Source organism: Bos grunniens, chromosome 24, assembly GCF_055505025.1.
Source record: "Bos grunniens cultivar Pamir isolate PY7600 chromosome 24, Bosgru_T2T1.0, whole genome shotgun sequence".
Taxonomy (NCBI): Eukaryota; Metazoa; Chordata; class Mammalia; order Artiodactyla; family Bovidae; genus Bos; species Bos grunniens.
In genome coordinates, this window is record NC_141188.1 from 55779225 (window position 1) to 55806319 (window position 27095).

The window sequence follows — 27095 nt, forward strand, 5'->3', positions numbered from 1 at the left end:
TGAGAAAACTAAGAAGTCCACTCCATGAATTATTTGTTATAGAGAATTGTCTGTACTGAGAAGCTGAACTAAATGAACTTCAACCTCTCTTTCAAAACTGTAATCCTACAAACCCAAGAAAGAACACAATTTGTTTGATATTTGATAGATATTATAGATCACATATTAAGAGATAACAGTGAAAATTTAGTTTATACGGTTGTAGAACATAGCATCAAAGTAAAGTAAATAACATCATAGTATATGGCAGTTGCCTGGAGGAGGAAATGGCAACCCACTCCAGTATTCTTGCCTGGGAAATCCCATGGACAGAGGAGACTGGCGGGCTACAGTCCATGGGGTTGCAGAGGGTCAGACATGGCTAAGCAGTTGAGCTTGCACACATGTGTATATAGCAATTGTAGCTGCCATAGAAACCAAATGTCTAATATTCAGAAATGCAAGAACAACCTTTTTTAGTAGGTAAAACTATATTCAAAGATATCAAGATTCACAGAATCTGGGGAACAATTTTAGAAAAGGCAGATAAGCCCATCATTAATCAAATTATACTGGTGCTGAGTAGTAAAGCTATGAGTATGGCATTTAGTTTCCTTAAGGCACAGTTTTCTCCTGTGTACAACAAAAGGAATGGACTGATTACTTTAATATCCCTATTGTCTAGCTCTAGACCTGGGTAACCAGGTAACTCTTGCTTCCTGTTTAGTTCCTTACCTTCCTTTTCCCCTTGTTTCTTTCCTCTCTTTCATTTATGTACCTATGTATCCAGATAGATAGATATTCATAATTATAGATGTATTTATGTGTATGAGTTTAGATATTCATAATATACATGTATAAGTATATATGCACAATGTACACAGAGAGAAAAAGAGAAAGACATAAATTCTATAAAAGAGGGCAAATTTCTTTTTAAGAGGCTTAAGAAAATATTCAAGATTGTATTTTAGCTTTCTTTCTGTAACCCATAAATTTATTGTCAATTATAGTGATCTTGGGGTCAACCCGATTTGTTTTCTTGTTGCTCTGTTCTTAACTTGCTCAGAAAAGTGAAACTGTGAGTTAAATCTGACCTGAGGGATACAGAACAAAAATAATTAGAAAAGGCAAAATGGGTCTGTGTGACATTTGTCCAATCTACGTAAGCAAGGTCCTCAGAGTCTGAGAAGCTTGTTAAAAGCGTTGCTCAGCTCTCATGGGCTGTGATTCAACATTTTCATAAAGAATGCACTGTTAATATGTGTTTCTGGATACGTGAAAATATTTTTTTTTAAAGTATAGGATGAAACTAGATTTTTCAAAGAGGGAACAGAAAACCTGGCCTCTCTTAGTGCCTAAAATAATAGAAGCCTTTTCCAAGATCGGGAGCTTTCTTATATTCACCCAAGGTGCCTCCTTGAGCTGAGTTAGACCTCGGATTTTCTGAAATCTTTTTTCCAAATGCCGGGAAGCATCGGAGCAATGCACCTAATTTGCTAATTTCTTAATTTTTTTTTTTTTTTTTTTTTGAGTGAACAAAACAACTAAAGAGGCAGAAACTGTCACACCCAGTCTTGGCCCTGTCCCTCCCTTATTCAAACTTTGATCTTAATCATTCCAAGGTTGGCAATGCCAGTTATCAAAGGCTGCCTCTCAGAGCTTGGAGGTGAATGATTCTATGAGAAACAATACAGAAAACACTGCAAAACATATCCTAGGAAAAATCACTTTAGTGAAAATATCCTGGTATTTACAACTAAGGGTTAAAAACATGTAGAAACAAATTTAAATAAATACGACATGATATGACAAAGCCCTACTCTTTAATCTTATGTTAGAAATGAGATGCTAAGAGGACGTGGTGTACACACACACACACACTCTGGAATACTGTGCTCAGTCACTTCAGGTGTGTCCAACTCTTTGTGACCCTATGGACTATAGCCCACCAGGATCCTCTGTCCATGAAATTCTCAAGGCAAGAATAGTGGAGTGGGTTGCCATGCCCTCCTCCAGGGATCTTCCTGACCCAGGGATAGAATTTGAGTCTCCTGATCTCCTGTATTGCAGGCAGATTTTTTACCGCTGAACCATTGAGGAAGCCCACACTGAATACTACTCAGCCATAAAAAAGAACAAAAATTGCCATTTGCACCAACATGGATGGACTTGAAGGCATTATGCTAAGTAAAATAAGTCAAAGAAAGGTAAATACTGTATCACATCACTTATATGTGAAATCTAAAATGTTGTTTCCTTGGTGGTAAAAATCTTCCTGCAATGCAGGAGACCCAGGTTTGACCCCTGGTTTAGGAAGATGCCCTGGAGAAGGGAATGGCAACCCACTCCACTACTCTTGCCTGGCAAATTCCATGGACAGAGGTGCCTGGCGGGCTACAGCCCATGGGATCGGAAAGAGTCAGACCCAACTGAACAACTAACCTGTCATGTCAAAGAAAACTAGTGAATAAAACAAAAAGAAGCAGACTCACAGATACAGAGAACAAACCGGTGGTTATGCATTGCGAGAAGGGCAGTACAAGGACTGGGGAGTGGGAGGTAGAAACTACTGGCTGAAAGATCGTTTCAAGGATGCATCGTACAACATGGGGAAAAGAGCCAATATCTTGCAATAACTCTAACTGGAAAATGACTTAAAAAAATCATATACAAATTTAAAAATTAAAAAAAAAATACAGGATGCTAGTTGACGAAGACTGCATAGTAGCAATAAAATGGAATGAACAACTTTGGGTTTGCTTTTTTCTCAGGACTGGACTAAGCCGTCATCAGGTGCTAGTCATTTTGAAACTGACCTAAAAACTGCAATTTCCCCAACCCTCCTTGTTAGATTATAATTTTTTTCACTTAGCTACTAGAAAAACCAAGGAGACAAAGGTAGAATATAGAACTCATTATTAGTACTGCTCCTGGATAGTCTCCTAATGGAGGTGCCCTCTTCCCACCCCAGGAGTTTGCACATTTGGTGAGAACTCATTCCATTTCAGATTGCAAAGAGTATTCTTAGACAAAGGTGAGAGCGAGATGAGAAATGGAAGGTGAGGCCCTATGTCCTGCATATGTTTTGCCCTCTAAGGGGGGTGGTTTCACCCACTGCAGGCTTGCCCTACTCTGCAGACTTGGTAAGCCTGGTGAGCATCTATTTCCGGTGCGAGGTGGGGGAGGTCTTTGAGTTTTATGGTGTGGTTTTCTCTGTGAAACGGCTCTATGATAATAGCTGAGTTGTGATGAAGATGAATTTCCTTTGAGCTGTAATGCTCTTCTCTCTGGTTCCCAACACAGCTTTGCAAATCAAGTGTGGTTTTCATGGGTCTGACTCCTTCTGGTTTTTCACGCTTGCCAAGTACACTTTGACTTTTTAAAGTCAGCTCATGTGTGAGGCCCATGGGACCAGAAACTCTTTTCCTATCCTTTACATTCTGGAAGGAGTTGGATTAGGATAATTTTAGTGGAATAAAGACTGAGGTATGCTGCAATTCGTCCAGAGTAGCAATGATTCTTAAAATCAATATGGGGGGGGGGGGCGGGGAATTAAAAAAAAATCAATATAGTAAATATGCATATACTTAAGGGGATGGAAATGGCAACCCACTCCAGTGTTCTTGCCTGGAGAATCCCAGGGACAGGGGAGCCTGGTGGGCTGCCATCTCTGGGGTCACACAGAGTTGGACACGACTGAAGCGACTTAGCAGCAGCAGCAGCAGCAAGGGGATAGGCTTGGCACCTTGAGAACAGAAAGCTAATTCAAAAGAGTAAATTTCAAGGTTTCATAAATGTTAACTATATATTTAAAGAAAGACATGTATTCTGTTTCATCATGTTTTATTACCAGTAGAAACATTTTTGTCTTATTTCTCAGGAATTATGTTCTTTAAAAGTGTGTAGAAATTGAAATAAGAGGTTTAAAAAATAGTTCATTGCTTTTTAGTCTTTTCTGCTAAAAACGGGTTATTGCACACTGCCACTTGATGCAAAACATGAAAATAAAAATCCAAGAATTCTGGACATCCTTTGGAGAGCACAAATTCTACCTGCAGAGTATAAACTTTAGAGAAAATGCCACGTTGCTGGGAGGCAATTCATGGGGTCACAAAGAGTCGGACACGACTGAGCGACTGAACTGAACTGAGTCATGTTAAAGTTGAAATTTACAATTATTTATTATAATAAAGAGAGCTGCCTACCATGTTAAAACTAATAATAGCAACTTAGTTTCTGGTATAATTTTTACATATCTGAATTGTTTATTAGAAATATTCATTATGTGCTGTTTTTGTGTCAGCAGCATATTTAGTCGTTTGATCGAAAGGATGTGGAAGACATAGTTACTGCTCCTGAAGAGCTTAGAATCTGTTGAGGTAGATCCATGAGCAGATAATTTGAGTATAACCTGGTAAAGTTTGTTAGTGGTTTGAACACAGTACTGTGGTAATAAAGAGGAAGATAAAACCTAAGGGGGCTAAAACCGTAGAGTGAGCAGTTAGAAGTGGGACATACAAATGGTCTGAAATTAGCTCAAAAGACGGTTAAGGTTGGAGAAGAGAAGTCAGATTAGAGAAATAATTAATGAATGGCATTGACCAGCTATAGGAGAAAAGAGAAAGTTTTATGGGCTCAACCGTTAGGAGGCATTAGATGAATGAACAGTTCCCAGAATTGAGATTAGGTGTAGAGAAAGTGAAGCACGTTGGAGGAGAAGACTGAGGCTTTCAGGCACCTATAATGATTCAACTGGATTTACCAGGAAAAAGCCTTCAGGATTCTAAACCTGCTAGGAGAGGTCAGACTGATAATAGCAACTGGGAAGTGCTGGTCTGCAAGTGATCACGAAAATCCCTAAGACCTAATGCCATCTCTGAAGGAGACTCTGGGAAGAGGGAGGTTTAGTGGCCATAAGATAGGAGTCATGATTTTCTTCCTGTTCTGTCAGCACCAATCAGCTTTGGCTAATAAGGCCATTTACATTCTGGAAGGACTTAGGGGAAATGTAAGGTTATATATAATCATGTTGATTGCTATTATTAAATTGGGAGGATAAATATGCCTGTAGCTCTTAGTTATGAATCGGGCATCATTTATCCCTGTATGTGGGGCAACCACTTTAAATATTTCCATGCCCTAGGATTCTGTTCACTCATGTTTTCTCCCAGCCCCTTTTGTGAAAACTGACATGTCATAGCTCGGTTAGGAATGTGTTCCAGTACCACAGAACAAAAGACCGAGCAGAGTACTCAAGTGATTGAATCTATTGATTTTGGCTCATTAATATCATGCTTCAATAATTGATGCCCAGCACATATTAATTGAAGAACAAATTAACTGCCATTCCCTTTGTTGTACTCAATAGCTTTGTTCCAACTCTGCTGCCTCTGAATTTATGACACTTCTAATCTCAGGATCTGCTTACCAAAGCGTAACACAATGTATCTCAATGTTCTAAAAGAATTAAAGGATAATTATCTAGTAACGATTACTTTTGAAATATCCAACCCATGTAAAATACTGTTACATAATTGACTTGTAAATGTGTGTCCATGGACCAAGTTTAAGGCAAGTTATTCTCTGTCTCCCACTTCCTCTTCCCAACGCCTTGTCCATTCCCATGTTAATACTCGTTCCAGTTCATTGTTCAAAACAGTTTGGGAAATATGTTGCTACATTTAAGAACATTCCTTATACAACCATCTGACTGCCTCTCACTCTCCATCGCAACTATTTCTGATTAGTGGATAATCAGCCTGAGAACCTTCTGCATGACTACTTGTCCTATTGAGACGTTCCTCTCTTCTTTCTATGCAGGTGTTGAAGGTCGTCTTTGTTACGGATGCATCATTTCAGGCATCTAGTTCAGAACAAATGTGTTTTTTTATAAAGCCTTCTCATAATATGCCAATAGCTCAGTTATCTGTGTTCTGATTATTATAGATAGAGAAAGAAAAGTTCTAAACAACATTTTCATGACTCATCTATGAGTTAGACACATAATCCATGTCTACAAATACCCCAGTCAAGATTTCTAATTAAAACCATGTTGATTTTAGTCCTTTTTGTTCTCTAGCATTTGGTTACTTACATTATTTACAAGCTGTTACCCAACTGTGAATCTTCTAGATTATCCCCTTCTGTAAATTCATCAATATTTCATATATTCTCTTGGGAAATACCAGTGTCTTTCTTGTTTGAGGTTTCAGTATAGGTAAGCTAGCATTAGGGACACAGATGTCTTGTTTTTGGCACTCCCACTTGTGCGGCAGTATAGCAATAAACATGAAGAAAAGACAAATATCATTGCAAAAAATGCTTTGTGTAACTAATGATGAACATTTATAGATCACTATAAATTATGACTTTTAGGCAGAATTGTCAAGGGTGAAAACTTGCATTGGTGTTTAATCTTGGATTGAAGACTGATAACAGGCTTCCTTATTTTCAGCTTTGAAACAGCAGGAGCTGCAAAATGTATCCACTGAATGAACCAGTTTTCAAGTTCAGGCCATTGTGGAAGAAAATGAGAAGTTTGATAATTTTGATTTTAATGGATGCAGTTTTACAAAGTCTGCGTTCTCTTACAACTGCTTCCTATTTGGAATAATTTTTACATGTTACTTGTTGAGATTTCAGCCTGTATTAGTGAATACAGGCTATATGTCAGAGTGTGAAGGGGAGGAGAGAAGTTAAACAAACACTTTCCCATTCTAGCCATAATCTTTATAAATCTAGTTTCTTTTGACATGATTGCCAAAATTGGCCCCAGGCACAATTTAAAGGCAAACCTGAACTGAGTGACCCAAGCAATAGGAAAACCAACTCTTAATCACAGAGTCCCAGCGAAAGGGTGTGTATAGGCAGAAATAAAAGTTTTTGGTCTATTTAGGGCCTTTCTCTTGGCCTGGTGAATTATTTAGCACCCCTAGATACTGAGAATATATTTTAAATACTGTACTAATTTTAAAAAGTCTGAATATACTAAATCTTGAATAACATATTCTTGTTTGTTTATTGCACTTAATAAACTTGTTTATATCACTTAATTCTGATTACTCAGAAAATATTCCTGTTTAACTGGATCTGAAATGAACTGGTGTTAGACTTAACGAGAGTGAATATTTTTATGATATCCATTCCAGGAGTGAGTTTCCAGAACTATGTTCATATGATAGCATTGGGGTCTATAAGTAAATCCGTAACAATAGTAGGTTTTATCATGAACTTTATTAAGGAAGAAACAGAAGTGCTTTTCTGTAAACTTTTGTAGACATGATATATCCTCGGCTTCTCTTGTGTAATTGGAAATAATGAAGCTTTTTATAAGGCCAAATATTCCCTACGGCCCCTAAAATTCTGTCTAGGCAAATAATTTCATGTGTCTTGTTTTATCAAGGAGGGAAGATTGTCTCCTTGTATCTTTTTTCCTTGTCATTTATTGAAGGTGGAACAAAGAATTTTCTTTTTAGTACAGGTCATGAATAAAATTGATCTGTCTTGGAATTTTATCTCAGAGCCTACTTTCCTCTCAGAGCCCACTTTTATCTCTTTTGATACTTTTCTACAGTGCTAGTACCAGTGTGTTGCTTTCAAGCTGGGAAATCAGTGGCTTACTAACCAGTCATTTTGGGGAATTAATTTCTGCTAAAGTAGCTATGACTGAAAACACATAATGAATCACTCTTCCAAGTAACCATGGTTGCTTTTTCACATGTAGCAAAAATCCAAAGGCATGCCTACCGTTAGACATTCCAGACTTAAGAACAGAGTTATAGGGCAACAATTTGGAGCAAAAATAACTTTATCGGTAAAAGCTAATGTAGCCTATGTGGATGGTAACACCCTGGCCCGGAATTCCTGGAGCAACCGCCATTTAAAATCTCCCGTTACTAGGGCAGACTCTGGGTTAAACAGATATTCAAATCCCTAGTTTTGAAAATATGGTCCTTTTGAAGAAAGGATGCCCTTTCTGTAGAGCCTTTTGGAAAGGAAGAGGCTCCACCCTCGGAAAGGAAATTGGCCCTTTCATAGAGTTTGAGGCTTGATCACCAAACTGTTTGAAACACTTCCCTGTGTATCCTTAACAGTAAGTTCTTAGTTTCCTGTCTTCCGGGTGAACCTGACAAGTAGGTGTAAATAAACTCAGTTGATAAACCGTCAGACACTGGTTAGTCTGCAGGTTAACAGTAACTGCCTTGAGTATTTTTCCAACAGGAATTGTGGCATTTTTTTCTTAGCTAATCTCAGCCAACTGCTAATATAAGAGGTGGGTTCATAAAACCTGTAGTTTCTCTAAAGAGCTCCAGATCCACAAAGGCAAAATAAATAGCCAACCTTATAGACAGCAAAAGATTTCTTGGTTGTTTGCATCTTGGTAATTTTAGAGTAATCCTTAACACCACTACTATCCTCTGACTTACTGCCTTCAGAAATAGATACCCATCTACTATTCAGTTCATTTTCCAGCCTGCCAGCCTAAAAATACAGACTTGTTACAATAGAATAAAGTGGTTTAAAATTGAGGATTTCGACAATTCACAGGTACCACAAAGAGATACCACAGTGGTGACACAAAAGGATTTCCCAGGTGGTGCAGTGGTAAAAAATCCACCTGCCAATGCAGGAGACGCCAGTTTGATCCCTGGAAGATCCTACCCCAGGAAGATCCCCTGGAGTAGGAAATGGCAAACCATTCCAGCACTCTTGCCTGGAAAAGTTCATGGATAGAGGAGCTTGGCAGGTGACAGTTCATGGGATCAAAAAGAGTCAGATACGACTGAGCACACACACACACACAAAGAGATAACTGTGTGATTTTCTAAGAGACAAAAACATACCTTATGGATCATAGTAAGCAAAACTGCATCCAGTATTTGCCACATAAAAATATTTGGAAGCTCTGTCAAGTAACAAGAAAGATTAAATGTCAGATGGCAGAAGGCTTTTATGGCAGAAATAGCCTTACAGTAAAATTAAAAAGTTCATCAAAGGAAATTTTAGTCCTGGTTTTCTGTCTGTACTTGGCTTATTTCCCAAATAATTAAGCCAGTTTTAGAAAATTTAGAAAACTGCAATGAGACTGGTTTACTCTCTTATTTGTAAGCAGTAATATGTAAGCAGTTTCTTATTTATTCTACTATATGGAGAACCTGTGTCAGATAACTACTGACATTTTTAGAAATATTCTATGGATTTTTCTTTGCAGAACTTTTAGAACATGTAAACAAATACATTGAAATAATTTCTAGTCTTTTCAATGAGGACTTGAGGTTTTTGAGGTTTTTTGTTTTTTTTTTTTTTCAGAAAAAGAGTTCTATAAAGCTTTATGTTTCACAGGAAATTTATATAGATATTTTCACATAATTTTTAAGCATGACACAGTATATCAGGCCATTATCAAGTCCATCAAAGCTTACACAATAATGTAAAAAAAAATGTCCATTGAGAACATATCAATAGGCTAGGTTCAGTTCAGTTCTGTTGCTCAGTCGTGTCCGACTCTTTGCGACCCCATGGACCACAGTATGCCAGGCTTCCCTGTCCATCACCAATTCTCAGAGCTTGCGCAAACCCTGGCTAGGCTCAAACTCAAAATAGGCTAGGTAGAATTCCTTTTTCCTGTGGGCTAAAGCAGAATTCAAAATATTGACTGTCATATATGTTAAAACACCCACTGCCATTAATTAAGTTTTATCTGTCTCTACTTGTAAGAGCAAAATGCCTATTTAAAAATATTCTTAATTTGGAGGGCTGCTGCAACTAAAAATTTCACCTTAGATTTGCTAGTTTCAGGCAAAATATCTTAAATTCATACATTTGTATTGTTTTTTTCATGAGCAGAAACTGTAAGCATCTATGAAGTCAGTCACTGTCCTTCAAATTTGCTTGTAACCTTGTCACTGGGCTTTCTGTCAGCAAGTAATCTAACCTGATGAGTTTGTGGTTAAACTTTTTCTGGTGACTGAGGTTCAGGAAGGCATTTTTTTAAAATTAGCACCATGTACCGTTGATATTTATTAAAGCTTTGTGGTAATGGTGAAGCTATAATTTTAGATTTTCAGTAAAATTCATGATTTTGTTTTAGCAGTGCCAAACTGCCTTATATAGAGAAGATGATTCTGAAGGGAGACCTTGGACGTGGGGTTTAGAAAGGGCATCAGGGATGTATTTGCGCTCATCTTTCCTGTTTCTGCTCCTGATTTCCCAAGGGACTGGGGGTTTGTATTAAACACATTAAACAACTGCCATGGCACCTGAGGGCCAGCAAGAATAACAGCAACATTTGAGCCACACTGGTGTGTACCTGATGCATACCGTCCGGGCCAGGGGACAATGTCAAATCGTTACAAAAGAAAGCAAAGCCAACTGGCTTATTTGGAAATTAGACACATTTGAACTTTTAGCTCAGTCTACTTGATTCTACTGTTTGGAAGGAAAGTTATGACCAACCTAGACAGCATATTGAAAAGCAGAGACATTACTTTGCCAACAAAGGTCCGATTTGTCAAGGCTATGGTCTTTCCAGTGGTCATGTATGGATGTGAGAGTTGGACTATAAAGAAAGCTGAGTGCCAAAGAATTGATGCTTTTGAACTGTGGTGTTGAAGACTCTTGAGAGTCCCTTGGACTGCAAGGAGATCCAACCATTTCATCCTAAAGGAAATCACTCCAGAATATTCATTGGAAGGACTGATGCTGAAGCTGAAACTGCAGTACTTTGGCCACCTGATGTGAAGAGCTAACTCATTTGAAAAGACCCTGATGCTGGGAAAGATTGAGGGCAGGAGGAGAAGGGAATGACAGAGGATGAGATGGTTGGATGGCATCACTGACTCAATGGACATGGGTTTGGGTGGACTTCAGGAGTTGGTGATGGACAGGGAGGCCTGGCGTGCTGTGGTTCATGGGGTTGCAAAGAGTCGGACATGACTGAGTGACTGAATTGAACTGAACTGAACTTGACTCTAATGCTTTAGGTATCATATGATAAAAAGATTATTTCCATTCTCCTGAAATATAAAACGTGAGTGATGAAATCTTCTTTGAAAGATTACTTTGAATTCTATAAAGTTAGGCCAAAATCAAGCTATACATTTTCTCCCCTTTCAGATAATCAAGAATAAGCTAATTTTTAAAAACATGAATATCAAAGCAACCATTCCTCCTATGCTGGAATCTGTTTGCCAGCTGCTCATTCAAATAGATTTAAGACCATAGTCTGAATGAAGCCCAGGAAGTATAAGTGCTTCCAGAATCAGAAAAGCCCTTCCAGGGACTTCCCTGGTGGCCCAGGGGTTAAGACTCCATGCTCCCAATATGTGGGTCCTGGGTGTGACTCCTGGTCAAGGAACTAGATCCCACATGCTGCAACTAAGACCTGACATGGCCAAATAAATATATTTCCTAAAAGTATTTCTTAAAAAAGAAAAGAAGCCATGTCCATTACCCTTAGATGGCTTCAGTGGGCAGAGAACTATCATAGTAATCAAGGGTGGGGGGCAGGGGGGTTGGTTCTGAAATAACAAGAGTATGGTTTCAAGAACCAAGCCAAGTGCATGAATAAAGCACAGTGCACAGTTACCATTTGTCTATATATCAATATCATCTACAGAAGATAACTGTGTGAAAAAAACATTGACTCAGCCGTCAGCTATGACAAATAACCATGAGTTGAAATATCTGCGGAGCCCTGTGGTGCTAGTAATCCCACTAATTTTCTCTGAATGAAAGAGCCAAGAGGGTTAATTAGTGTTGGCCCCAAGTCAAGTATAGGCAGAAAACCAGGCTGGATTTTCACTTGATGAGCTGATAAGTTTTCATTCAGAGCTACTTCTCACATAGTTGATCCCTGGAGGACTTAACTACGCAGCATCCTAATTGAACGGACTGATCTGTTTTACTACTAGTCCTACAAAATTCACATGGATCTTTCCCAATCTGCCTTTCTCCCAGGTTTTGCCTCCTGTGTGTGTTTACATTGCTGGTGCTGTGAAAATAGAGGGGTTGGCGAGGGGAGTGTGCTGTTCCTGGTTTAATTCGGTTTTTCATCATCAAAGCCAGAAACCCGAGTCCCCGTTCTGAACCTGGTACTACAACTTTTAGTAACGATTTGGCCAAAATTAACGAAGTATGTACCAAGCTACTTTTCCCTCAGACATATTAGCATGGCAATACTTGGTCCTATAGCCTGAATATGCATTTCTACCTTTAGGGTAGGAATCTACTGGGACAGGCATTATAATATAATATTATGTAATATATATTACAGATATAACAAAAGGGTCACTGCTATAGAAAAAAAGTAAACTTGTGAAGGCAATATAATATCATATAACTATGGATATAATAAAAGGGTCACTGCCATAGGAAAGGAGAAGGCAATGGCACCCCACTCCAGTACTCTTGGCTGGAAAATCCCATGGACAGAGGAGCCTGGGGGGCTGCAGTCCATGGGGTCGCTAAGAGTTGGACACGACTGAAGCAACTTAGCAGCAGCAGCAGTAGCAGCCATAGGAAAAAAGTCAACTTGTGAAGTAGGTTAATGCAGGCTCCTTTGTAGGCTCATCTTGTTTCTTCTCTACTTTTCCCAGGGACACGAGTCCCCTGTGGGACTCTAGCTGCCCCCTCTGCCTCTGCTCTTCTTGACTTTACCTTTCTCACATTTCCACGAGGTCACCAAAAAGTACCTGCTCCTGTTTCCACAGCTGGGGGCTCTCCTTTCTTCTCAATCATTTAATATTCTGATTGTTGCTAATGTGCTGATTGACCAAAATTTAATAAAACGTTCACCTTGGGAAAGCGTACACTCCATCCTCCCGATCTACGGACCGCGTATGTGTGACCTCGCCTACCGGCTGAGATGCCTTTGTAACTGACTCCCCAGTCAATACTCAGGGTGGTTTTTGCAGTCATTGACTGCCATGCTTGGAGTGGGGAACATTCTGTGCAAGTTCCCGGATGAGGTCAAAGAAGTCATCACTATCCCTCCTTGTCTCAACTCCCGCACAGTAAACAAATGTCCTCTTCATGGTTTATTTACAGCCAAATTTTTTGCATTTTTGTGCATTAAGGTGGTACTTTTTCTATTTAAAATAGCTCCCAAGCATATTGCTGAAGGGCCATCTGTCTCGTGTTCCTAAGCTCAAGAAAGCTGTGACGTGTCTTATGAAGAATATATGTGTGTTAAACATCATTCAGGCATGAGTTAGGGCACTGTTAGCTCTGAGTTCAGGGTTATTGAATCAACAATCTATATTAAATAAGATCTCTTTAAACAGTTGCTTTTGTTAAGTTGCTTAGTCATGTCTGAATTTTTTGTGACCCCATGGACTGTAGCCTGCCAGGCTCCTCTGTCCCTGGGATTTTCCAGGCAAGAATCCTGGAGTGGGTTGCCATTTCCTACTCCAGGGGATCTGCCTGACCCGGGGATTGAACCCATGTCTACTGCTTGGCAAATGGGTTCTTTATCACTGAGCCACCTGGGAAGCCCCTCTTTAAACATAAACACACATAAAACAAGATGATGTATTGATCACTTGGTGAAAATATTATAACCAGAAGCTCACAGGAACCTCACCTTGTATTTTCCCTAGAAGGAGGAATAGTTCTTCATGTTTGCTAATTCAGTGTTGGCAGTGATTTTATAGAATAAAACTACCATGAATAATAAGAATCGACTCTGTTTACTTCCTTCCATAAAAGGATTTGCAGTAGTTGAGGGTTAGTGATAAAAATGCAGTCAAGTAGATAAAAGAAGAATTAAAAACCAGCAAAAACTGAGTCATATAGTTCAGAATTAAGGAGAAGTAAATAGTTTAAATAAGAGAAACTTGATGATTATTGTATTCAAGCCAAAAATTGAACTTGGATCTTCCAGGCGAAAAGATAATGAGCACTGTAGCTTTTCTTGTCAAATTTTAAAAAGTATACAATTTATTGAGAGAGACATCTTTTTCTATTATGCGTACTAAGAGTAACTTTATGGCACAGGCACAGAGGAGATAATGTTTCTAATGGCAGTTTTATAAGTGATGTAGAAAAGGACCTTATGTAATTGCTAGTGTATTGACAAGAAAGCCCAAGGCATAAATACTATTTTGTTGCTCTAGGAAGGATTCTAAAGGGATCTGAATGTTCTGTATATTTCTGGGATGCTGAAATGAAATGCAGTACTATCACATGTATTATGCTGACATTTATGTTCTAAAGAACTTCACATGAAATGATAGTGATGGTGGAGTTACTCAGCTCTCTGTAGATTATAGGAGGAGATATATTTTAGGAGGTTACTGTTTTGGTGTCTTTGAAATCACTATGGGGGAAGGAGGGGTGTGGGATGGATTGGGAGAGTAGCATTGACATATATGTGCAGAACAGATCGCTAGTGGGAAGCTGCTCGGTAGCCCAGGAGGCTCAGCTCAGCGCTCTGTGATGACCTGGGGTGAGATAGGAGTCGGGGCTGGGCTGGGAGGGGTTCACCAGGGAGGGCATCTAAGTTTACATAGAGCTGACTCACTATGTTGTACAGCAGAAACCAGCAAGCACAACACTGTACAGCAACTATACTCCAATTAAAAAATAAAAATATAATAAATTATTTTATTTTTTAAAAAAATAAAATAAAATGTAGAGAGAGGCCATCTGTACTTGCCTGTGGATTAGAGAGTCAGCATGAGGTGACCAGGGAATGAGGAAGGCCATGGCTTCCAACCGACGCCAGACAACTCCACTTAAGAACATGATGTTAATTAGAAATATCATGCTGTTTGTGAGGCTAAATATACCCTCCAAGCTTTGACTCTTTTAAATAGCCATGCTCATTTTTATTTATTAATTAATCCTACCACTGGCACTAAGAATTTTCTGGTAAGATATGGGGGAAGATATAGAGTATAGGCTCAAATAGTGAGTAAAGAAATGTTTAAAAAAACTCAGCAGAAGCTTATAAACCCATTTAAAGCTTCCTGCATATATTTCATGAATTGACTTTTAAAAAATGATTTATTTATTCATTTATTTGGTTGCGTAGGGTCTTGGTTGCAGAACGCAGGCTCTATCATTGAGCTGCTCAGACTTAGTTGCCCTATGGGACCCCATCATATGGGATCTTAGTTCCCGGATCAGTGATTGAACCCTCGTCCTCTTCATTGGAAGGCAGATCTTAACCACTGGACCACCCGGGAAGTCCCATGAATCGATTTTTGGTGCCCAAATTCTTGAGCTTAATTTGTCCTGATTTAAATATTAACCCAATTCTTGTCAGAATTTATGAAAATAAGTGTTTACAGCTGTTTCATAACCCTATTTATCAGCAGTTTTATATAGAGATTTTTATATTGAGTGTTGGGTCTTCATATTATTAAAATATTAAATGGGAAAAACTCATAGAACTTATTCAGAAATAAATGTACAAATTTTGCCCTGGACTCTATGTAAGGAGATATTTATGTAGTAACAGGCTATTGACCTACAGAGAAAAATAAATAAATAAGGGCTTCAGAAAACTGAGGGAACAACATTTTTTAACCATTATGATTTATGAAAGATATAAACAATTCAGTTTTTCTATTTTTAAAATAAGAAGAGTAAACAAAAAAACTTGATTCAATTAGATGTAACAAATACAATTGAATGGAGATGCAATTTGATTTGTTGAAAACTATTTGAGTTTTATGCAGATTAATTCCTGGTAATGCTTTACCAGAATGTGATAGATTCTGGAAAATATCTACTAAATCAAATATGTGAAAGTATGTTAAAAAGCAAATAAACTTCATGGTGTGGGGAGGGGTGGAAAAAGTAGGGAGATGGAGGGGTATCTGTTTCGATGGTAAGAGTGATGTAAAATCCTCAGTGACTCATGGCCTTCTAGACACAGTGTTGGTGGTGTAGCTCTAGCCTTTTCTACAGATCCTTTAATTTTGTTCTTTCCAAGAGAATGCTCACTTTTTAAGGAATAAAGAAGAAAATAAATAGAATATTTAGATAATGGCACAAACATTGCTCTTCAAAGACGGAGACCAACACTGACAAGTGGAGATGGAGACATAAGCCAGCCAATAGCACCTCTGGGGCATTGTTTTTTTTTTTTTTTTAACGTGGACCTCTTTTGAAGTCTTTAATAAATGTGTTACAATTTTCTTTTTTTAATGTTTTGGTTATTTGGCTGCAAGGTCTGTAGGGTCTTAGCTCCCCTGGTAGGGACCAAACACACACCCCTTGCCTTGGAAGGCAAAGTCTTAACCACTGGACCACCAGGGGAGTCCCTGAGAGCATGATAGTAAATGTTCATTCCAGAGTTGACTTTTTAAAAGCCTGGATTGGGAATTGTAGTACTGGCTGCTCGGAAGAGGCAATGTGTGATGGGAGAAAGTCCAAAGAAAAGTCAAACGTGGGGGACCATGGCGAAGTCAGGCTTGCCTTAACTTCAGCTGCCCTACTCTGGTTGCACTTGGACTGCAGAGGATGCTTACATGCCTCACCAGTACTCCCAACCCAGTATCTGCTAGAGATCCCGACAGCTGTTTAAGGAGTCTGTGGCTCTCCTCTCAATGGAATGATAGTTTCTGATCCACTGTTTTTATAGCTACTAATTTTCAAAGACCAAATATTAGCTTTCACTTGTCATATCTAACAGATAAACCCTTTAATCCTGCTCACTACATCCTGCAATATAAAGTGGGCAGATCCTTGGTGATGCACGGAATGTGTAGACCAGAACAGATTTTGGAGAAATCTTTTAAAAACCATTCACATGAGAAAACGAAATATTCCTGTCTCTGATAAGCTGTGAAAATAGTACAGGTTTGAGAAGTGAAGTGGCATTCTGCTTCTCCCTGGCAAATATTTACTCCTACATTTTAAACACTAGATTAGCTAAAGGTAGACTCAATTAGAAACTTAAGTTAGCTAGTTAAACCATTTGTCGTTTAGCGAAGTAGCCCCTCTACACAGAGGCCATCAGTCATGTTTTGTATTAGGACCCCTAACTCCGAAAGGCGATCAGCAAGCTCCTAGATTATCTCATTTTGTTCCTCGTCCAAAACCAACAGAATCTGGGTCAGCCATATTATAAAAATAGCTTCCCTTCTAAAATAGAATTTCACAGAGTTTATCTAAGAAGTGGATTCCCAATTTTATTCTAAAATCAATTACATTTGCATAAATGTCATAAACAACTGTCCTGGAACAGAAGGGCTGCATTATAGTGAAGTATATACCTGCATTTTTACTTAGAAGGAAGCAAAATACTAACCACGGTGTCCGGTTTCACAGCTCAGGGACTGATGTTGTTATCTGAAAGTGCTTGTTTATGGTTCTTCCTTTTGGCATCAGTTTTCATGCCCAAATACAAATGCCCTGACTTTGGGCATTTATATTCTTGAGGACAGTACAGCAATGCCTTGTGCTTAAAAACTATAGGGCACGGATATGGCCAGACCTGAATCCAAACACCCGGCCTGCCGGTCATTAAATGTGTGGTCTGGGCAAGTTCACTGATGTTTCTTTGTTTCAGCATTTTCATTTGGAAAACTCCCAGAGCTTATTGTGAGGATTAAATTAAATTTCCATTAATGTGACTCAACAGGAGTTTTCTAATATTAATTCCAATTATATAGTCTGACAACTCAACAAGTGGTTGTTAATTTTCTACTTATATCTAACTGCAGAGTAGAATAGAATAAAATATTGGGGCAAATTTCAGTTAGTTTTGTTTTCCAAGTGTATCATTTGTATTAGTTTTGTCTCCTTATATAGCCTTCATTCCTATTAGCAATTATTTATTTTAGAATTTTGTTTTAAAAATATGTAATTCATTTATATGGTTCAAAATTCCAAAGACGCAAAAAGTTAACAATGAAAAGTATCTTTCCCTTCCTTGTCTCCTGGCTACTTTTTCTCCTCAGATGCAAATCTTCCAAATCCATTTTATGAATATGTAATTAAACAATTGGATTCACATATTCTATTCTGTCTCTTTTTTTATGCATGGAATTAGCATACTATTAGCTTTGCCAAAGCAATGCATGACATCCAGTTAAATGTGTAATATTTGGGACACACTTACACGAAAAGATTAACTGTTGTATCTGAAATTCAAATTTAACAGAGTCCTGAATTTTACTTGCTAGCCTCCCTAAGTCACTGTTCACGTTGCTCAGCATCTTGTTTGTCTGCTTTTGGTTTTTGATTTTTTTCACGTTTGAAAAAATCTAACTGGGATAGTTTTAAAACTGCCCATACGCAAGTCACAGAATACAGACCAATTTCACTGAAATCCCTAATGGCTATACTTGGGCAACAGAGTTTTCTTTCTGCAATTGTCTTTAATCGAGGAATAATTTACACAAAAAATATACACTCATTTTAAATGTACAGTTCAATGATCATTGATAAATACATACTCTGTTTTTACTTAATAATATATTTTGGCAATCACCCAAACATGATTTCTTAAGTGTGTAGGTGCTTAGAGCAAGCATTGTATTTTATACTACTTTCTTACTAGCACCTGAGCGCTTCATATGTTGTGTTTCAGATGAATGCAAGTTGATTAACCACAAAGTCCTTTAATGCAGTCATTATTTAGGTTTAATGCACAAAATGAGCAATGTTATTAATGAGTGTTTGCAACACTGATTACAAAGACATGCAGAAATTGCAAAGAATAGTTGCCAGCACTGCTTTATACCAAGAGACCACTTCCACCTACTTGCCTCATCCTCCTTGGCCAAGTGATGAGACCAGAGCTTTACCCACACTGTAGACCCCCCTCCCCTCTTACACAGGCAGGATCTGAGACCCAGGTTAAATAAAATAGAAGCCAGGGAGCTAGTAAGTAGAGAAGCTGGGTTTTGTGTTTTAATTAATTCATTTATTTTTAATTGGAAGATACTTGCTTTATAATATTGTGCTGGTTTCTGCCGTACATCAACATGAGTCAGCCAGACACACACATGTGTCTCTTCCCTCCTGAACCTCCCTCCAACCTCCCATGTCTGACCTCAAAGTCTCCCTCAGGTCACCTCCCAATCTGGCTTAATTTTGAGACTCCAGTTCTCTTAACAGTATTCAAAACCTCCTATTTTTAACTTGGAAAAAGATCCAGAACAGCAGTTTCTGTTTCTCAGTGGATGACTACCTCAGCTAAAATGCCTTCTTGAGAGAACCAGCCAAGATAAACCAAACAGGAAAAATTCCTCTGGGCTCAAGTTTCTTTCAAGGCTGTTAAATTCTTTAAGGTCATTCTGGATTTTGTGCTTTTTTTTTGGTTCACCTGCCTTGTATCACCTGAGTGTGATAGGCTTATAAAATTAAAAGTTGAACAAACATAATGACCAGTTGTGATTTAGCGGGAAAGGAAGCAACGTCTCTTGCTAATGAACCGTATCTTCCTGCTCAAACTGGATGTATGTCATATGCATGTCTTGATGTGTGACTAAATGAAGAAATTGAATTAAAACACTTGTTTTAACTTGTCCTGCACATAATGAGCATGTTCTCGCTCTTCCTTTCTGGACGTGCTTTATGAAATGCATGGTGTCAAAGCAGACCAAAAATGATTTCTACTTTCTGCAGCAGAGAACTCAATCTGTTTCACGGTCATTTCCGGATAATGATGTCTTCCAGTTAAGACACAGATTCAGGGAGGAGAGAAGAAACTGAATTTTATTTCCAGCTTAACTGCTTTCATCTGTCTCCCTATTTATGGCACTTTTGAAAGTCTTGCATGTAGCTGATGTTCAGTAAATGTTTATTGAACTGTCTTGACATTCTCCTTTACAACTGAGGGAATACAGTGTTCTGGGTATTTTGGCAACGTGGAGACATCCGTGGGGCTGAATCTGAAAGCATAGTTATCGTGGAATCAGAGACAGTGGAGCTGCAGTGGAATTTTAAATTCTTTTAATTTTGACAACTTCACTTCACATAGAAGCATCTTTAGAAGAGCAACTAAACTTGAAATCTTTTAACATTCAGCAAAAAGTAGATGAGAAAGAACTCTTTAAGACCCAGTGAATTTCAGGGCGAGCTTGATGCTTGGCAGTCTATGGCAATGCGGATTTACTTAAAAAAGAAAAAAGACACCCATGAAATCAGCGTTTCAGTTATTCCAGCAGTTTGGAATTGGGTCTCAGCCCAGATTCCAAAGGATAATGCTGTGGCAGCATCAAAGAAATTGTAAGTAGCTTTCTCTAAAGGCTATGAAAGAAGAAAAAAGTGGAAACCGATCACCTTCTTAATTTCTATTAATTTTCTTAGTGTTTTGTTTATTTTATGAACTGGCCTGAAGTCTCCTCTCTCTTTTTCAGAAGTACCACAACGGGTGGGTTGCTATCTCTTCATGTGTATTACTGTTAGTGTACCCTCTTTTCATTGAGAGATCAGTCTTTAGAAGCTCAGAATGCTGTATTTCTCTTGCTGGGAGTTTATAAAGTCTCTTTGGCCCAGACCAGGCCTGTCATTATCTCACACTATTTTCCACCTCATTTCATCCTCTGTCTTCAGGCCACCTGCATTTGAGTTTTCAGTAGCCTTTTGCCTATGGCTCCTTTTGTTTCTAGAATCAGGTTATTCAAGTATGTCTTTGTAAATTCTAGTAGTGAACAGTTTGGTGTCTCTTCTTGACGTCTCACCATTTTACTGCATCTTGTTTCAACACACAGCTTTAGATTTAGTATATTAATAAAAGTGCAAATTATTATAGATTTCATTAAATGCCACCAGTAAAGAGCAGAGCAGTTTCCCCAAGTTAATTGTTTACAGTAGCTTTTAGAATCTTAAAGAACTCAACAAATGTGGGCTGAGCCCATTTACAATACAGATATTTAGAATGTGTTATGACATCCTTATGGCCAACAAGGAACAAAATGCTAAGTGGAGGGGAATGATAGATTTGACTTTGTATCCTCCCCCGCCATCATTTCCAGTGTCCCTCCTCTGCCCATGGACATTACTCTACTGTTTCTTCTCTACTTTCATTTGTACAAGTATGTCCTCTTCTAATCTTGTCCCCCTTCTCATTATCCAGTCAACAAAATACCTTGCATTTTTTCTACCAGGTGCACTGCTAATGAAAATTCGCTTTGGTGACAGTGGGAGTAATGAGTTAACAAGCCTGGGAAAGATGGAGGGCAGGAGGAGAAGGGGTCAACAGAGGATGAGATGGGTGAATGGCATCACTGACTCAATGGACATGAGTCCAAGCAGACTCCGGGAGATGGTGAAGGACAGGGAAGCCTGGTGTGCTGCAATCCACGGGGGTGCAAAGAGTTGGACACAACTTAGTGACTGAACAACAACAATAATAATGAGGAAACTAGTTAATATATTATTAATACTTCCTTGGCGAATTCTTGCCCTAAGACAGTAAAATTATTTCTTTTACTAGACTCTTTATGAATGTCTATTTCATCATGACTTCATGAGAATTTAAGGCTCTGTGGCTTGGGCAGATGCTGGGGTCCAGGAAAGTCTCAATTAACCTCAAAATAACTGTCCACTGATGCCACTTACTGAACAACTATGGGGAAAAAAGAAATGCGAACACACAGGATCCAGTTTGCACTGTATCACACAGGGATGATCAACCATAACCCTTATTTTAAAAATACGTGGAGGTTGAAACATGAAATGGATAAATTAAGTAAAAAGTTGCCTAATCCCCTGTAAGAAGCTGGTAATACAAGTTCTGAGAGTTTAGGGTAGCTAAAATTTGTCCTCAAGCTGACCTGCCTCCAGAGTCTAATCCCTTACTGAGCAATTAAATTTATTCTCTTTCCAAGAATCAAGTCCAGAGTAAAAACAGTGGCTCAGTAGCAAACTCCATTCTTCAGTTTACATATAATGTGAATTATTTGTACGCTATGGTGATAATGCTTTCTTGAATTTTCCTGAAATACTAGCCCTTTTTATACATTTAACACATGATCTTGCTCTTATTTGAAGTACAGATTACTTTTATCATGTATCCTCAATAGTGAATGGAGAAGGCAATGGCACCCCACTCCAGTACTCTTGCCTGCAAAAATCCCATGGACAGAGGAGCCTGGTGGGCTGCAGACCATGGGGTCGCTAAGAGTTGGACACAACTGAGCGACTTCACATTCACTTTTCACTTTCATGCATTGGAGAAGGAAATGGCAACCCACTCCAGTGTTCTTGCCTGGAGAATCCCAGGGATGGGGGAGCCTGGTGGGCTGCCGTCTATGGGGTCGCACAGAGTCGGACATGACTGAAGCAACTTAGCAGCAGCAGCAGCAATAGTGAATATCCAATATAATGCATTGCTCCATTAAGAGCTTGCATTCTAGAGGAAAGAGTGAGTGACAATAAACAGGAAGACAGATACCAGTGGAGCAGAAGGGCTAGTCAACAAATTAAAGTAGGGTGATGCCAAGAGCTTTCCTGGTGGCTCAGACAGTAAAGAATCTGCCTGCAATGCAGGAGACCTGGGTTCAGTCCCTGGATCGGGAAGATCCCCTGGAGAAGGGAATGGCCACCCAGTCCAGTACTCTTGCCTGGAGAATTCCATGGACAGAAGAGCCTGGCAGGCTACGGTCCTCGGGGTTGCAAAGAGTTGGACACGACTGAGTGACTAACATTTTCACCTTTCATGGAGAGTGAATGGGAGCCTTCTTTACATTTGGGTGCCCTCCAAGATCTCTCTGATGACGAAACATTTAACCTGAGAACTGAATGATGATAAGGAGACAGCTTGTGAAAACTGGCAGAAGAGGGAACTTCCTTGGCAGTCCAGTGGTTAAGACTCCACGCTTCTATTGCAAGGAGTGGGGGTTTGATCCCCAATCAGGGAACTAAGATCACACATGTCTCACAGTGCAATCAAAAAAAAAAAAAGAAGAAGGCAGCAGTGGAGACCGTCAGTGCAAAAGTCCTGAGATGGAATGAAACTTGGCTCCTTCAGGAAAAGAGAGATGGTAGAGGAGGGTCAGAGGAAGGTCATACAGCACTTTGTAAGGTAAAAGAAGAAATTTGGGTTTTATGTTCGGTTTGATGGAATGGCATTGGAAAATATTAAGCAGAAGAGTGGCATGGTCTGACGTTCATGTTTAAAAGATAGGTCTGCCTGTTCTGTGGAGGATGGATGGGGGAAAGGCAAAATTGGAGACCTGAAGACAAGTTAGGAAGCTCTAATTAATTTCAGTGAGCATACAGTTTGTGCAGATTAATGTCCTGCGAGTGAAAGGGGAGGCTATTAATAGCATAGGAGGGGGAGACTGGGACTGGCTGAGCCTCCAGGATATGTGGTTGCTTGTGGCTTTTATAGTTGTTCTGGGAGGATGAGAGTAGCAGAACCTGTTAGCTCAATTCATTTAATCCTCACCAGCAAACACCCAAAGTGCCCAGCACATAGTAGGTGTCCAATACATGCTGGCTGAGTGAGTGAATTGGTAAATGAGGGAATGTGGGAGAAATTAGCGTCCTATCCTTATAAATGCTGCTGTTACAAGTACATCACGCAGTCTAATTTTGATTCTATTAATAAAACCCACACTCCTTTTTTCAATTTCTTTACGCAGTCCTTCATTGTTGCTGCTCTTTCCCTGTTTCTAAACCATCTCACACATTCCTCCATTTTCTTCCTTCATCTCTTGCTCTCTCCTGGGGTGAGTGTCCTACATACAGACTTTCTGTAAATGTGTTTGCTGCACTAGTTTTTATCAAAGGCAGGAATCAGAGAGGCCACAGAGAGCCTAAGCATCCCCAGGCAACTTTTTGATCTTCTCTTTGAAGCGTTCTGTGCCATTTTTAATGCCCGACCTTGGAAGGCCTCCACCTGGGCAATCTGTCAGGGTTCATTTAACAAGGCTGGTGGCAAGCAGTGCCCTAACATGCCACTTGCCCCTTTGACAGGGGACTCCGTCCTTGGTCCTCTTCTGTCCCTCCAGGAAAGTAGTACCACCTTTCTCCCAGGTAAAGAAAACTAGGAGTCATGTCCATAAGACCACATCCCAGTTTTTACAGGTAGAGATGTTTTTGCATGTCGTATGCCTGCATGCCTGCTAAGTCATTTCAGTTGTGTCCGACTCTGTGCGGCCCTATGGACTGTAGCCCGCCAGGCTCCTCTGTCCATGGGATTCTCCAGGCAAGAATACTGAAGTGGGTTTCCTTGCCCTCCTCCAGGGGATCTTCCTGACCTGGGGATTGGATCTGTGTCTCTTACATCTCCTGCATTGGTTGTATAAAGTTTGTCAAATTCTCAGCATAAATGACTATCTCAGTCTCCTACTTTGCATTATGGGCACAGAAAAAAAAAAATCAAATTTGGTTATTTTTATCAAATTTGTATTTTTTAAAAAAGTTTGGCTGCTCTGGGTCTTCATTGTGGCACGCAGACTTCAGTAGTTGTGACACAGGGACTCGAGAGCACACACAGGCTCTGTGCTTGTGGCATGTGGGCACTTAGTTCCCCAACCAGGGATCGAACCTGCGCCCCCTGCATTAGAAGGCGGATTCTTAACCACTGGACCATCAGGGAAGTCCCAGATTTGTATTTTAGATCGTAAATATTTCTGGCTTATTTCATAGGCATTCAAAGCAGACATATCTTCCGACTAGATCAAGTTGAGTATTAATAGAAGACTGGCTTTTAGGGAGTGTATACACAGGCCTAATGACCTTCCTTCCATGCTTGGTGAAACTGCATACATATGTTCTCGTGTGTGTGTGTGCATTTGTGTATGCATGAGTGTCTGTGTGCATATATTCCAGCTTGCATGCTTATACTCATTCCCCTGTTTTATCCTACACATTTATGTTGCTTAAGAGAATGTAAGTCTATCTACCATGAGATAGTGGATCATTTGCTGACTTTTGTAATCATTCAATGATGACACATTTCCTGTACTTGGATTTATAAAACTATTTCTGTTTAAGACTCTAGGGAAATTCAACTCTTTGAGATGATGTTGAAAGATTTCAAGGTATACGCTATCATTTGCTTCATTGGGGAAAGGTAATGAGCTTGGTGTTAGTCTCGTGTTTGTCATTATGTAAATATGAAGTAGAAGATTAGCTGCTGAGTAACGTTATCAGAGAAGACAGAGCGGGCTTTTTTCTAAAATATAACCCCCCAAATAGACACTTCCCTGTGACTAGGGGCTTCCCTGGTGGCTCAAACAGTAAAGAATCTGCCTGTAGTGCAGGAGACCCCGGTTCGATCCCTGGGTCAGGAAGATCCCCTGGAGAAGAGAATGGCAACCCACTCCAGTATTCTTGCCTGGAGAAGCCCATGGACAGAGGAGCCTGGAGGCCTACATGGTGTCACACAGAGTCAGACATGACCAACACTTTCACAAATAGTCGCACACAATGGTGTATATATTCGCTTTAGCATATTCAACAGAAATGTTTAGAAAGAGCAAACATCAGACTTCTGTCTTTTGTTATTCTGTGTAGCAAAAAGTTATACTCCTGGAATTTAATATGCAAGCTTTTCACTTTCATAATTTTGCCTCTTATTGTAAGAATAAAATCAACCAAAATGGGCTTGAATTTCAGCAGGAAAACTTTTAGTTTAACTATATGGTCAAAGTTACTGGAACCGTAAGAAGCAAGAGAGTGAAAGAAATATATTTGAATTTTCCTTTTTAAAAACTTGATGGAAATGATATAGGGAGAACATTCTTTGATGTTGCAGAAATTGATTTCCAAGAATTTCTTCAAGGCACGGACTTTCTATAAACCAGACAGTATCAGATACAGCAATGTATTCTGCACGTCAGGTAGCTTATTGTGATTTTTCACCCTAAAATGTTAACATTTATCTTTCAGTGTTTTGACTTACCATAGTGAATTATGATATTTGTCCTTTTGTCCAAAAATGTGTGTGTGTTAAGTCGCTTCAGTCATGTCTGACTGTGTGCAACCCTATGGACTGTAGCCTGCCAGGCTTCCCTGTCCATGGGATTCTTCAAGCTAGATTATTGGAGTGGGTTGCCGTGCCTTCCTCCAGGGGATCTTTCCGACTCAGAGATCGAACCCACATGTCTTAAGTCTACCTGCACTGGCAGGTGAGTTTACCACTGGTACCACCCAGGAAGCCCTTTGTCCAAAATTACCAGAGAGTAAAATGTAAATCTTTAATGGAAAATACAATTATGTTTTCCCTCAGGCAGGAATGGGTACCAGGAAAGTGATTTTGCAGAGAAGAGACAAAATGGAAGCTGGTCTGTGTTCCCACAGCAAACCATGAACTTTCCTATCATTTTAGGTCAAATCTGGAAAATACAGGCAAAGATAGTTTCAGAAGAGCTGTCTTATCACAAGTGTTAGGTTATTAAAAATCCAACTCTCCATCTTCATTTCTTTGCTAAAACTGTGACTCTTACAGTGAGAACAGTTACTATGGATAGGAGCTGTCAAGAGAGTCAGTTTCCACACTGAAGTCCTTTTTCAGTTTAAGGAAAAATTGACCAAAGCATAATGCAAAATTTTGAGTAGCAACCTTTTCATAAGTGTCATTTCAGTAAACCACTCATGCTTTTGCATGCTTCTTACCTTTTCTCAGCCCCAAATTGTTAACGACCAAAATATGCTCACTGCCTCTAAAGTTGAAGAATATGATAGAAAGCAAGAAGCATGCTGCCTTCTTAGGACCCTCTCTGTTGTCAGAACCTTAACGGGCTCTGAGTGAGATACTAAATAGGCTGCCTTCTGCTCTGTTCTGATTAGTCTATAAAAGCAGAAATGTGGGATGTAGGTACCAGGTTGTGGTACATACATACAGTGGAATATTACTCAGCCATAACAAGGAATGCAATTGTGCCATTTGCAGAAATGGGGATGGACCTAAAGATTGTCAGTACAGAGTGGAGTAAGTAAGAAAGAGAGAAACAAATATCATATAATATGGCTTATATGTAGAATATAGAAAAATGGTGCAGATGAACTTATTGGCTAAGCAGAAATCAAGTAACAGAAATGGAGAACAAACGTATGGTTATCAGGCGGGGGCTGTGGGGAGTGGGATGAGTTGAAAGATTGGGCCTGACACATGTGCACTACTGTGCACGCGTGTGTGCTCAGCCACTTCAGTCGTGTCTGACTCTTCGAGACCCTGTGGACTGTGGCCCGCCAGGCTCCTC

At 39.4% G+C, this 27095-nt stretch overlaps 1 protein-coding gene across 5 annotated transcripts in view; it reads left to right on the plus strand.

Annotated features, from left to right (window-relative positions):
* RAB27B (RAB27B, member RAS oncogene family) overlaps nt 1–27095 on the plus strand; it is a 178360-nt gene that overhangs the window by 114326 nt on the left and 36939 nt on the right. The window contains exon 2 of one of the 5 annotated variants that reach the window (XM_086372447.1): nt 2050–2186. The exons of the other annotated variants lie outside the window; for them this stretch is intronic. The gene's annotated coding sequence lies outside the window, so the exon portion shown is untranslated. The remainder of the gene's footprint in view (nt 1–2049; nt 2187–27095) is intronic. 5 annotated transcript variants of the gene reach the window in all.